The sequence below is a fragment of the Pygocentrus nattereri genome, chromosome 10, assembly GCF_015220715.1.
Source record: "Pygocentrus nattereri isolate fPygNat1 chromosome 10, fPygNat1.pri, whole genome shotgun sequence".
NCBI lineage: Eukaryota > Metazoa > Chordata > Actinopteri > Characiformes > Serrasalmidae > Pygocentrus > Pygocentrus nattereri.
The window spans coordinates 42,593,909-42,606,498 of NC_051220.1; the positions used below are offsets into that span (position 1 = coordinate 42,593,909).

A 12,590-nucleotide genomic window follows, 5' to 3' on the forward strand; every position below is an offset into this window, starting at 1 on the left:
CTTGACTGGCCTGCACAGAGTCCTGACCTCAACCCCATAGAACACCTTTGGGATGAATTAGAGAGGAGACTGTGAGCCAGGCCTTCTCGTCCAACATCAGTGTCTGACCTCACAAATGCGCTTCTGGAAGAACGGTCAAAAATTCCCATAAACACTCCTAACCCTTGTGGAAAGCCTTCCCAGAAGAGCTGAAGCTGTTATAGCTGCAAAGGGTGGGCCGACATCATATTAAACTCTATGGATTAAGAATGGGACGTCACTCAAGTTCATAAGCGTGTGAATCCAGATGAGCAAATACTTTCGGAAAAATATTGTGTGTGTATATATATATATATTTTTCTTTTATTGCAAAAATAACTATGAAAACTCTTCTGTGCAATAGTCCCATTCAACTTAATGTGGGTATTAAATAATTTGGAACTACATTTACATTTACAGCATTTAGAAGTGTCAATCTAGAGAAAGTATTAAATTAAACTAAATTAAAATTTAGGTTCAAACAGGTTCAAACAGCCAATACGGAGAGCAGGAGGGACAGACATGACGAGGAACACAGAAGTCCAAACACTTAACAAAAACTCTTCAAATAATACATATACTACTCACACCAGCCTTACATCAAACAGCACGTACAAATAGACCAGCAAACACAGGGTTCAAATACAAACCAGGACAACGAGGGACAGGTGGGAAACAGGTGGAAACAATCAGGGGTGGAGCCATGAAACAAGAGGGCAGGACTGAAAACCAAAACAGAGGCACATGGACAGGACTGGGAGGGGCCAATCGTGACAGAGGTGTACCGTTCCCGGAGGTACTGCAATACCAGGTCGATGCGTGGAGCGGACGGAGCAAGCCCCTCTTCCATCTCCCTGTTCTAAAAATCTATTTAATATGCAGTCCTCATATAGAGGACATATCAGATATTAAACTGATAAGAACAGATACTACACTGATCTTAGCCAAAAAGCCAAGAAGCGATGTGAACCTTAAATCAGGTTCTCCAAGTGAAAAGTTGGTATTTGTACCTTTTCATAACGGAATGTTTTAAAACAGAGCAGTAGAGTAAAAGCCTGGAGGCGAGGCGGGGCGGGGTGTGTGGAGTCAGTCCAGCTTAGAACAGATCATTTCAGAGGATTATGGTTCAGTTATGATGGATGGATAGTTAGTTAGTTACTTAGTTAGATCTCGGAGGGACATTGCAGTGTTTCAGTAGCCAGACATATAATTACACATAAACTTACATAAACTATGAAGAAAAATAGAAATAAATCTAGACAGAAGTTAAAGACAGATAATAAAAGCATAGCTATTTGCATATTTACATGGCATATGAGACAGATTTGTTGTATATATATGACAGCAGGCACTGAGTGGTATGAGGTAAAATAAAGACACAGATTATAGACATAAATCACTCTTTGCATCAATATTAAAGCGCACAGTGAGAGTCATTACAGTAATAGCTGTGATATTGCACAGTGTGTATTACTCAAAGAGGAGATGCAGTGATGTGGTTCAGCTGAGTTCATACAGCAGGAGATCAGTACCGTCTCTGCAGTAAGGAGAATTGTTGTAGAGCCGTTTAGCAGTGGGTAAGAAAGATCCCACATGGCCACTGAATGAGCTTCTCCGTTCATCCAGTGTAGCACGCAGGGGGTGTGAGGTGTTGTCCAAGATCTCCAGCAGCTGGTTGAGCGTCCTCTGTTCTGCTACAACCTCCAAAGAGTCCAGCTTGACTCCTACAACAGAGCCAGCCTTCCTAATAAGGTGAATTTATTCAGAGCACTGTTGTTAATGCTGCTGCCCCAGAACACAACAGCAGAGAACAGAGCACAGACTGGTAGAGTCCATAGGAGCTTAGTGCCCACACCAAAAGACCTCAGCCTCCTCAGGAAGAAGAGACGGCTTTGGCCGCGAGAGTTACAGCTCCAGTCCAGCTTGTTGGCCAAGTGCACGCCCAGATATTTGTATGTCCCAACCACCTCCACATCAACACCATCAATAGTGACTGCTGACAAGGTAGGTTTGGACTTCCTGAAGTCCAGCACCATCTCCTTAGTCTTATTGATGTTTAGCTGCAGCTGGTTCAGCTTACACCAGTCAACAAAGACCTTCACCTCCTCCTGTCCATTCCTTGTGCACCCCACAATGGCCGTGTCATCCAAGAATTTCTGCAGATGACACGACTCTGTGTTGTACCTGAAGTCAGAGGTGTACAGGTTGAACAGGAATGGAGCTGCCACAGTCCCCCTGGGGTCCCCAACACTGCACACAGCCCTGCCTGAGACACAGCCCTGCAGTCACGCATACTGAGGTCATCCAGTCAGATAGTCCACTGTCCATAGATGATGGATTTATCCACCTGCATCAGCCGTAGCTTCTCCCCTAACAGCACAGGATATATGGTTTTGAATGCAATTGGAGAAATTGAAGAACATCATCCTCGCAGTGCTGCCTGATGTGTCCAGGTGAGAGTATATTCTTTTTTTTTTTTTTTTTTTTAACCTGTCATATCTGGCCATTTTTGCAATCGGAATGGTAATCCGAATGTACTGATGTACCAAACATATTTGTTTTCACAAGAAAAAGCTCTATAGGTTACTAAAGCCTATTCTTGTTAAAGTTTTTATTTTATTTGTTTGGCCAGGCCTGACAGGCAATAAAAAAGAGGACAGGAAAGAAAGAGAAGAAGGGAGGAGAGAAAAAAAAAAAATAAAATAATAATAATAATAATAAATCATAATAATGATAATTAAGTAAGTAAATAAATAAATAGAAAAAGTGAGAGTATATTCTGTCCAGCAGGTAGATAACTGCATCATCCACTCCAATGCCATCCTGGCATGCAAACTGCAGAGAGCCAAGAGCTGTTCTGACCTGAGGCCTCAGATGAGCATCAGCTGTTCAAGTGTCTTCATTAAGTGGAATGTCATTGCAACCGTTCGATAATCATTCAGTGCTGTCGGTTGCCTTTTCTTGGGGACAGGAACCATACAAGAAGTTTTCCACATAACTGGGACTTTCTTCAGGCTACAGCTCAGATTGAAGATGTGCTGTAGAATTCCACACAGCTTCAGCAGTTTCAGCACCCTGGGTTCAATACCATCAGGTCCCACTGCTTTGCTCTGCTGGAGTTTTTTCAGTTCAACCTTCACCTGATTAGCAGTGAATATAGCGTCACTGCACATTCCAGTTGTGGTGGGCAGGTGAGAGGTGTCCATTGCAGACAGTGGTTGATGGTCACAGGTGTGAATGGCTGTGGTGGGGGAAGGCGAGGCTGTGGATGACCCATGGTGTAGTTGTGTAGGAGTGTTAATCTGCGTAGGAGACGGACACAATGGAGCAGAAGAGGAGCCGTTGTCAAACCACACAAAGAACCGGTTCAACTCATTTGCCCATTCGTGCTTTCCCTCTGCTGGAACAGGGCTACATTGGTTGAAGCCAGTGATGTCCTTTAGGCCTCTCCAGACATCATGAGTGTTATTCAGCTCTAGTTTGTTTTCCAGCTTGGACTTGTACTCCTCTTTGGCCTTCTTAATCAAGGTTTTAAGCTCTTTTTGTACCCTCTTCTGTTCATTCCCACCTCCTACCATGAATGCTCTTTTCTTCTGGTTCAGCAGAGACTTTGTCACTGGTGACCCAGGGTTTGTTGTTTGGAAAGCATCAGACAGTCCTGGAGGGTACAACAGAGTCCACACAGAAGTTGATGTAGTCAGTGATGCATGTCACATAGGACACCCCATTGTGTAGCCTCCAGACAGCCCCTCAGCAATTCTACACCCTCAGGTGACCACTTTTTCACTGTCCTTGTGGTCTCTGCCTGTCTCTGAACCAGGGGTTTACACCATGAGTTGAGATGTACCAGGTTCTGGTCTGAACGGCCCAGTGGAGGGAGAGCTGTGGATTTATATGCTTCCATGACATTGGCCTACAGCAGGTCCAGAGTTGTTCTCTTTTGTCTTGCAGTCCACAAACTCACTGAAAGTGGGCAGACATGATGAGAGGGTAACCTGTTTGAAGTCTCCAGACACTGCGATGAATGCACTGGGGCTCTGGTTGGGCACCCTCGCAATGGTCGAGTGGATGATGTCACACGCGGCATCCGCGTTAGCAGAAGGTGGGATGTATACAACACACAGAATGGCATGAGAAAACTCACATGGGAGATAATACGGACGCATAGCTACAACACACAGTTCAATGTCTGGATTACAGATTACTCCTTTAACCGTGATGTGAGCGGGATTACACCATATGTTGTTCACGAACACAGCCAGTCGTCCTCCCTTCTTCTTACCAGTTCGCTTGTGGTCTCTGTTGCCCTCACAGCAGTAAAATCGTTCAGCTGAACATGACAGTCTGGTACACACAGGCTCAGCCATGACACTGCGAAGCTCAGAATGCTGCATTCCCAGTATTCCCTTTGTGTCCTTGTTAGAGCAGACACTTCGTCCATTTTGTTAGCCAGTGACCGTATGTTCCCCGTAGTTATTGAAGGAAGATTTGGTTTGTATCTCCACTTCTTTTCCTGCTGTTTCTTTCCCGCTCTGCAGCCCCGGTAAGGACCTCCCAGCTCCACTGGACTCACCGGCCGCTGCGATGTAAACAAAGCCGCCAGCTTCCAGCAGAAAGTCCCATTAAATTATCCACTGAAAAGTCAATAAAAGTTTTAAAAAGTTGTGTTACAACTTAAGACCCTGCCTCAGTATCCAGAAAGAAAGTGGGTAAAAAAGAAATAGAAGACAAAGACACTGGAACAGTCAATTTAATATGCAGTCCTCATATAGAGGTCATATCAGATATTAAACCGATAGGAACAGATACTACACTTGATCTTAGCCAAAAGGCCAAGAAGCCTGTTCCCTGACTAAAGGTACTGAGAGGAACACTTAGGCGTTCCACGCCAGTGACAAGAGGGGAACTGTGACAAAAGAAAGTCAAACAGCAACCATAGTCCAGGCAAACAATGTCCCCAAAATACTCTAAAATCAAAACAAAAAAAAGTCCCCAGTTGGAATGCATGTGAAACATTTTCAAAACAAAATATAAAGAACAAAACATAATAAAAATACCAGAAATGTAATACGACCACAGCTCCAATCAGAAGAATCCAGTGAGAAGTCATGAAGGAAATTAAGGACTTTATTTTCTGTGGGGTAACCTAAACAATACTACCTGAAATCTAGGTTAGTGTTAATCATTAGAAATAGGTATTCCACAGGTCCCCTTACGTGGCCACTGTAAAGCTACGGACTGAAAGGGTCTTCTTAAATTAAAGAGTATCAGTAAGAGTCACACTACGATGAGAAGGTTCCAGTTTTCTGTTATAAGCTTTCAGAAAATATGGACTGCATAGTAAATATGAAATTATTCTGTAGCGTTGGTTAGTAGAACATTACACATTGGGAGTAAGGAAGGTTTTATGGCTGCTGCTCAGCTAGAGAAGTGCCTCTTTTGTACAGCAGTCAAAGTGACAACACCCTGCACTATACCAATAAGAGTCCTTGGGCAAGACTCCTAACACCGCCTTGGCCTACCTAGCGTCAGCCAAAATGCCATAAATGTGACAGTTGCTCTGTTTCTAAGCCATGTTATTGGGCATAAGGTGACAGTAGGTCATTAACTAGCAAAATGCCAAACCATTATGGAGTATTTTAAAGGAATACGAATAAAAAACCGTGACCATTTACCACCTTTATTTTCGAGAATAGTTTATCCTGGCCCATGAAGCTAACGTTGGGTTCCTATTCTTGTTCAAATGTTCCCGTTCCACCTTAAATGATACGTACAGCTGCACTATTTCAGGGGGAACAGGTGGATACAAAGTCAACTTCAGCCTCATTGGTGGATTTTGGGTGTTTAGGTGATATTGATGATTTTACCAAGTGCACTGTATGACATCATATGACATTAGCACATATAAGCTCATAGCACGCCATTTAAGGGGGAATGGACAATTCGAAAAAGATCATGGTGGATGAGAAGCTGACCAGCTGTGGGCATGATGGAATGATTCTTCATGGCATGGCAGGAAATCACAAAAACAAAGGTTTTGCATTTTTGGAGGCTGTGTGTAACTAAAACGATAGAGCCCATGACCACCTGTAGCCTCTGGCCGTCTCAGCAGGTTAAAGCACCCCTGCGTAATAGCCCTCCATGCTACAACAGATCAAAGTGAACTAAAGTCAATGCAATTTGGGTTTCACTGAACAAACCGAAAGAGCTTAATAAACACACAACGCGGATTCCTTAAAACAAAGTGCGATTTGAGCTTTTAGCCTGTTTTGAGGACAAATCTGAAGCATAATTGTCCGAAAGTTCCGAATTTAATTCCAGATACGCGGAACAGAGAAATTCTGCTCAAGCGTGAAAACTGAGGATCAAAATAAAATCCCAGTGGAAGCTTTGAAATCTGCTCAGTTCAAGCAAATTGACTCAGCGCTACATCTATTAAATATTTAATCCAATCCACACAAAATGCGAAGCACATTGTGTTCATAAGAACTTCAGAAGGGCAGAAAGAGAATTTTAGACACCTACAGATAAAACTGCCCTAACGCTATACCTCATACTTACATTGCATAATCATTAAGATGTAATTACATATACAGTCAATATTACAGTTAATGTACAATTACATATGCAGTCAACGTTTACATTCTGCATAACTACACTGAATTTTTCTGTTTATTTAGATTTGAAAATGCCAAAAAAAGCAAAGGACGTTTGTTTCAGCAAAACAAGACAATTACTTTGCATTAAATTCAAATCATAATAAAACATCTCCTCTTCCGCTTACAAACACAAATATGGTATAGATTAAAAATGTAGGACCTGCACTTTCCACACAGTTTCCTTGCTTTTTTCAATGAGCTGCGAGTCTTAAATAAATTACAGTCCTCTTTTATTATTGCTGGCCGTAGCTGTGACTTCTGAATAGGTTTTTCCTGGGTTACAGAAGCCGTTGCAGCTGTTCGGTTCTCGAGGAGCAGCAGCATGTTTGCAGGCTTTTTCACTTTGAAGTGTTCGAGTTAAATTGGTGGGGTCGTTGGTAATTAGCAGGGAGCTCATATACTTCGTTAGCCGCCAAGGCTAACAGCCTCTGAGCTACTTTATTCCTCGTGCAATTAAAAGTCATGGCACCAGCGAAGGGCGGACTTGGCAACAACAGTTCAGCCGTTTTAACTTCTAATGCCACGATTAAAAAGCGGCAAAGAACATTGAAGTTTCTGACTTCCTGCTCAGGCGAAATGAGACATTTTTAAAGAAAATGCCAGACAGTCGTTTAAAGTATGATTATATTCTGGTCTTTCGCTTTTTTTTCTGTACTTAAACGCTGACTGTAATGCCTCTGATCATTCTGTCAGTGCTGAAATTACCCGCCACGTTTCCACTCTTCCAGTTCTGTTGCTGAACTGTGACTCAGCTGCAGAAACAGAGCTCTAGAGGACAATAAAGGGAAATGTGTAGAAGAATTAAGATGATACTGAAGCTGTTTCCCCAAATGTGTGTGTCATTTTGACACACTACATGTCCAAAAGTATCCAGACAGCACTTCTAATGTGTGAACTCAGCCATTCTAAAGTCACCCACCTGCATTCAAGTCTCCATAAAAAGCACTGACCAATAGAATGGGAGGTGCTGCACATGAGCCTAAGGTCACCATGTCCAATGCCAATCATGGGCTAGAGGGGTATAACGCCCCCCACCACTGGGCTGTGGAGCAGTGGCACTGTGTTCTCTGGAGTGATGGAGCTCCATCCAACACCATTGGGATGAGCTGGAGTGATCCAGAACTGACCATCCAACATCAGTACTTGACCTCACTAATGCTCAATCAAATCCTCACAGCAATGTTCCAAAATCTAGGGTAAAGCCTTCCCAGAAGAGACTGCTGTTGTAGTAAAAAGGGGCAAAATATGGGGTCCCTGTGAACCGTCTTGGCTCATCAAAGTGCTATAATCTCTGGTTCTTCACTGCGATTCCCAGACGCTGCCTCACCTGTAAATAACGTAGGATGGCTTGATTTTTAATTTTACTGCTGATGTTTTCATTCACAGAACGTTAAAATGGTTATCTAGAAACAGTCAAGCTGCTCTCCCATTGGTTAGGACTTCAGGAGCTGGACTGAAGGCCTTACACATTACATTAACTACCAACGTGATTAGGGAGTCACAAACAAATCAACCAATGATGCTGGGACTTGTAATGTGGGACCAACTTCAAGAGAATAAACATCATTCTAGTCCTTGTGGAAGTTCTAGATACGTGACTGACTGTGGATGTGAGCCATAGTCTAAGCAGGTTCTGGTTAGTTGTTGAGAGAGGGCAACAGCGACGGCAGCTCTGTGTCAGAACTCTGTGCTGAAAGATATACGATAATAAATATGATACAAGCTTCAATTAAAACAGAGACTGATTGACAAGCTTCTGATGTCTGCATTTAATCTGAATTACCATTAGCTTAGTAAACATTGGCATTATTGTAGAGGTAATATCCCCGTGATGGACCGTCCTGGGACCTGTCCAGGGTGTACCTTGCCTTGCACCCAGTGACTGCAGCCCCTTTTTTATTACAGAATTATTTATATACTATATAAATACTTATACGCTGTATAAAGTTAATATTAAATTTAAAAATAGCAAGTATTACTACGAAAAATGTTTTTTAAGGATTTTAAATCATAGCAAAACGACTGAACTGTGGTGACACCGACCATTTCGTGATGCTCTGAATCTTTTACTAAAAATACCATAGTCGAACTAAACGAAGGTCAGAGACGTACAGCTCTGTTTACCTCCGGCCGTGCCTCTGATGCTTGACTTTGGCCTGTTGCTAATCCTCTGTTCCTCCATTTCCCAGAATCTTCTGTTGTCCTCGACTGTTTCCACATATAATTCCAGCTTAAGCAGCGAGGTGACTCGAGGCTGGCTTACTCAGAGTTAGCTTACTTTACCTCAGGAACCCTGGAAACTGTCTGTGAAGGGTCAAATCCATTGGGTAGCAGGCTAAGCTGCGAGTAAGAGTGGGGTAGACGCTACTTTAACAGCGAGGAATAATTCAATACTTAAAAACGTCCATTTGTGTCAAAAAAGCGCATTTGGCCCAGCGAGTGGGCACTTATGAGTCTTTTAGTGGCCAGAATAGCAGAGGGCAAAAGGATGAGAAACTTATTAGAGTGAACGTTTATGATTTATGGCATTCTGAGTCCTTCTGACTGAGTAGTCTGTGAAGACACGGCCCTGTGGTAGTTTCAGCAAGACTCAGCTCATGTTTAATTTCAGGGAAGTATGTGGAACAGCTGATCTGGCCTTAGACTGAGCCACGCTGTGATGGTCCCCTATCACCAGCGGTGGACGAAGTACAAAAACCAAGAACCAGAGTTAAAGTCGAGACGCCCAAGGTAAAATATTCCTCTAGTAAAAGTAGAAGTTCCTCCCTTTAGACCGCCACTTGAGTAAAAGTACTAAAGTATTTCCCTTCAAATGTACTTAAGTATAAAGTAAAAGTACTAAAAGAGTAATTCTGGCTCTGATGTCCTGTTATCATTTTTATAACCAGACTGGCTTCATGAACTCATTTCAGGTGAAAGTCCTCCAGCGTCTCTCTTGGTAAACCAGTCTTTTAATAGAACGTCATTAATTAGTGACGCTGACGTCTATTAAAATGATCAGAAGCACAAAACACTGAAGGTAAACAGTTTCCATCAGGGAGAACCGAGTGGCTCTGAAATCACTTTTTACACACAAGCAAAGTTTCAGTTTCAGATTTATTTACAACTTAGTTCCAAGTTTAAGTTGAATAAAAACTGGCTTTAAACTCAGGATCACAGATGAGCTCCTTTACTATGTTGATCTGTAGGCGTCTGTTCATAAACATAAACCAGCCCAAACTCATTTACTATAAAATGAAATGGTGTTTGTAGAAATTCAGAAAAAAGCCGCGTCAGTCTCGACTGCATATGTGGACATATTTCTATATTGAGCTCTATTTACACAAAGTTAGGTTAGTTCATCATTTATGTTGAACAGACTCTCCCAAAGTTTTACGCTGCTGCGCTGACGTTGAACCGCGTGCTGCACTGGGTCGGTATGACCAACAGGTCAAAACCAGCTCTAAACAAAGTGACCGCTGGGCCCTGATTGGTGCTCTGGCTTTGCGCTTCTTTCGTTTTGACATGTGACGTTTTTATACACACAGAAACCAAAAGGAACCACAGATTTCTCAAAATGTAGGAGGAAAAAGTCGGATATTAGACTCTGAAATGTAGTGGAGTGAAAGGAAAAAGTCCAGAACGGAGAAACTTCAGTACAGATACACCAAAAATACTAAAGTACAGAAACCAATTACATTTACTCAGTTACTCAGATACTCAGTTACTGTCCACCACTGACTATCTTAATGTTTACAGTAGGACTGAAACATCAGGTGGCTGAAAATATCAACAGAGACCGAGATCCTGCAATTTTACTGGCATTAATTTGGCCTGGTGTTTAGCTTTATTCCCAAAGCAGCACGATCAGTAATGGAAGCACAAATACTTACAACTGTATGTGAAAGTTTGGGTAATCTTGGTCAAATCTTGGTTAAACTTTCACCTCTACCATATAAACAATGTCAATATGACACATTTCTGCCCATTTTAGTGGACAGTTATTGTATATTTGTAGATTGTAGCATATTCGCAGATGTTTGGACTCTTTAGTCAGTATTTAGTTCTCCAGCCTTCAGCTGACCTCCTTAATATTATATTACTTATTATTCACCTTGCATGCCCTCATCTGAGTTGGGGACGGCGAAGGCCATTCCAAAACCTCTGTCTTTGTTTCTTAAAGCAGTTTAAGGTTGATTTCTAGATGGGCTTCTATTTTGGATCATTGTCTGTAGTAACTTCCAACCTCATGTCATCTTCACTTTCTTCTGATTGTGGGACATTAGCTTCCAGGATTTGTTAATATTTTGTTGAATCCCTATCCTCACATCATGTCCTGTATATTTCTAAAGCTTAGAAGATAAACTCATATCGCTGCTGTCTGAAGAAAACCTTGTATCTCCAAAATAGTGACTTTACAGGAGAAGGAAAAAACATACTTCACTTTCAATGTAGGTCAATGGAACCAGAATTTTTCCCATGTCATTTTGGGTCATTTCTTTTAGGGCATTCATCATAAAATTTACAAGCAATGTAAAGAGTGACAGACACTTTCAGATTATGCCAAAAACTGAAAAGTGCCAAAAATTGAGATACAAGGTTTTCTTCCGACAGCAACGATATGCTTAACATGGCATTCTTTTCATCAAATGCTGCCCCTATTTTATAAAAATACCTTTCATGATTGTAGCCAGAGTTAAGGGTAACTTCTGATGACTCTTCCATGTAGAAGATGTTTGTCCAACAACACTGCACAGTGAGACAAGAGCTTTGCTATTGCAGTGGTAGCCACATCTTCCTGTAGGTCCTTGCCAGTGGTGTGGGGGTTTTGCTTTGCATTCCTGACCAGCCTATTAGTGGTTGCAGCAAAATTCTCTTGGTCTTTTCACATCTTTCTTCTTGACTACAATAGTCAACTTCCCTTTCTGAAGATATTTCAAGACAGTGAAATCTGTAAGCAGGATATCTTTTTAATGATCTTTTCCTTTAGGGTCATAAAGAGGAGCAAAAGGTTCTTAAATGTAAGCACACCACCTTGAGAAGCATCAAAGCTCTAAATAATTGTCCACGCTCTGGAATATCTACACTCGACTTAGATCAAGGCCTCCTGAGAGTCAACGACACAAATATAGCCATTTCATTTACTATCGAAAGCCACCAGTGAACCTACAGGAGTCTTCTGGGTTTTTATGTAGAACGCTGACGGTAAAATAGTGGTTATAGTTTTCTTTTGGGACTATTTTGCCTCACAGTGCCCTGCAGGTTTCCATCCACCATGACCTAAATCCTCACAACACTACCGTGAAACAGCGTCTCAGTCATCAGGCAGTGAATTCAGAACCAGTTCATGTAGGAACTTTCTGTAGGAGCTTTTAGAGGGACGTCTGGTTCCCATCACCACCACTGTGAGCAGCTCTGACTCTGAGAGCGATTCACACCAAACCGCCCTGAACGACTCTGTTTACATCTCAACCACTTAATTATGCGCACATTTTAATTGAATACCCCAAGTAAGTGTCTCAGAACATTTGACTGACACCATTTGTAAAAATATGCTTTACATAATGAACCAGCACCTTCGCCCCGAGACACCCAATAACAGAGTTCCTTAAATCCCTCCCTGCAGCCTGAAGCCTGCATTGCTCTGGCTGCGTCGTGTGTGGGGGATAAAAATGACACTATAAGCTTCTGTAATGAGGAGGTGCCAGCGTGCAATCAGTTTAGCTCTGTCATTTAATTAAGCAATTTGTTAATATACTTGCCGTACTGTTCCCAGATGTTTTGCAAACATAAGCAATGTATCAGGGTAATAAGCAGGGGACAGGTTGTAATGAAAGCTCGGCCGGGGTGGCTCGGCGTGAGCGATGTCTTTGGGGACGCGGCTTGCTCTTGGCAGTGACTAATTGTTGTTGTAACATTCAGGCTTGTTCACCA

The 12,590-nt window shown here is 42.2% G+C and overlaps 1 non-coding gene and 1 pseudogene across 1 annotated transcript; both read right to left on the reverse strand.

The window, feature by feature from the left end:
• Positions 1–792: 792 nt before the first annotated feature.
• On the reverse strand, positions 793–982 carry LOC119264229. The gene has a single exon (XR_005130890.1). It is a non-coding gene; the product is annotated as a U2 spliceosomal RNA (small nuclear RNA).
• Positions 983–4,733: 3,751 nt separating this feature from the next.
• LOC119264195 lies at positions 4,734–4,862 on the reverse strand (annotated as a pseudogene).
• Between the last annotated feature and the right edge of the window lie 7,728 nt (positions 4,863–12,590).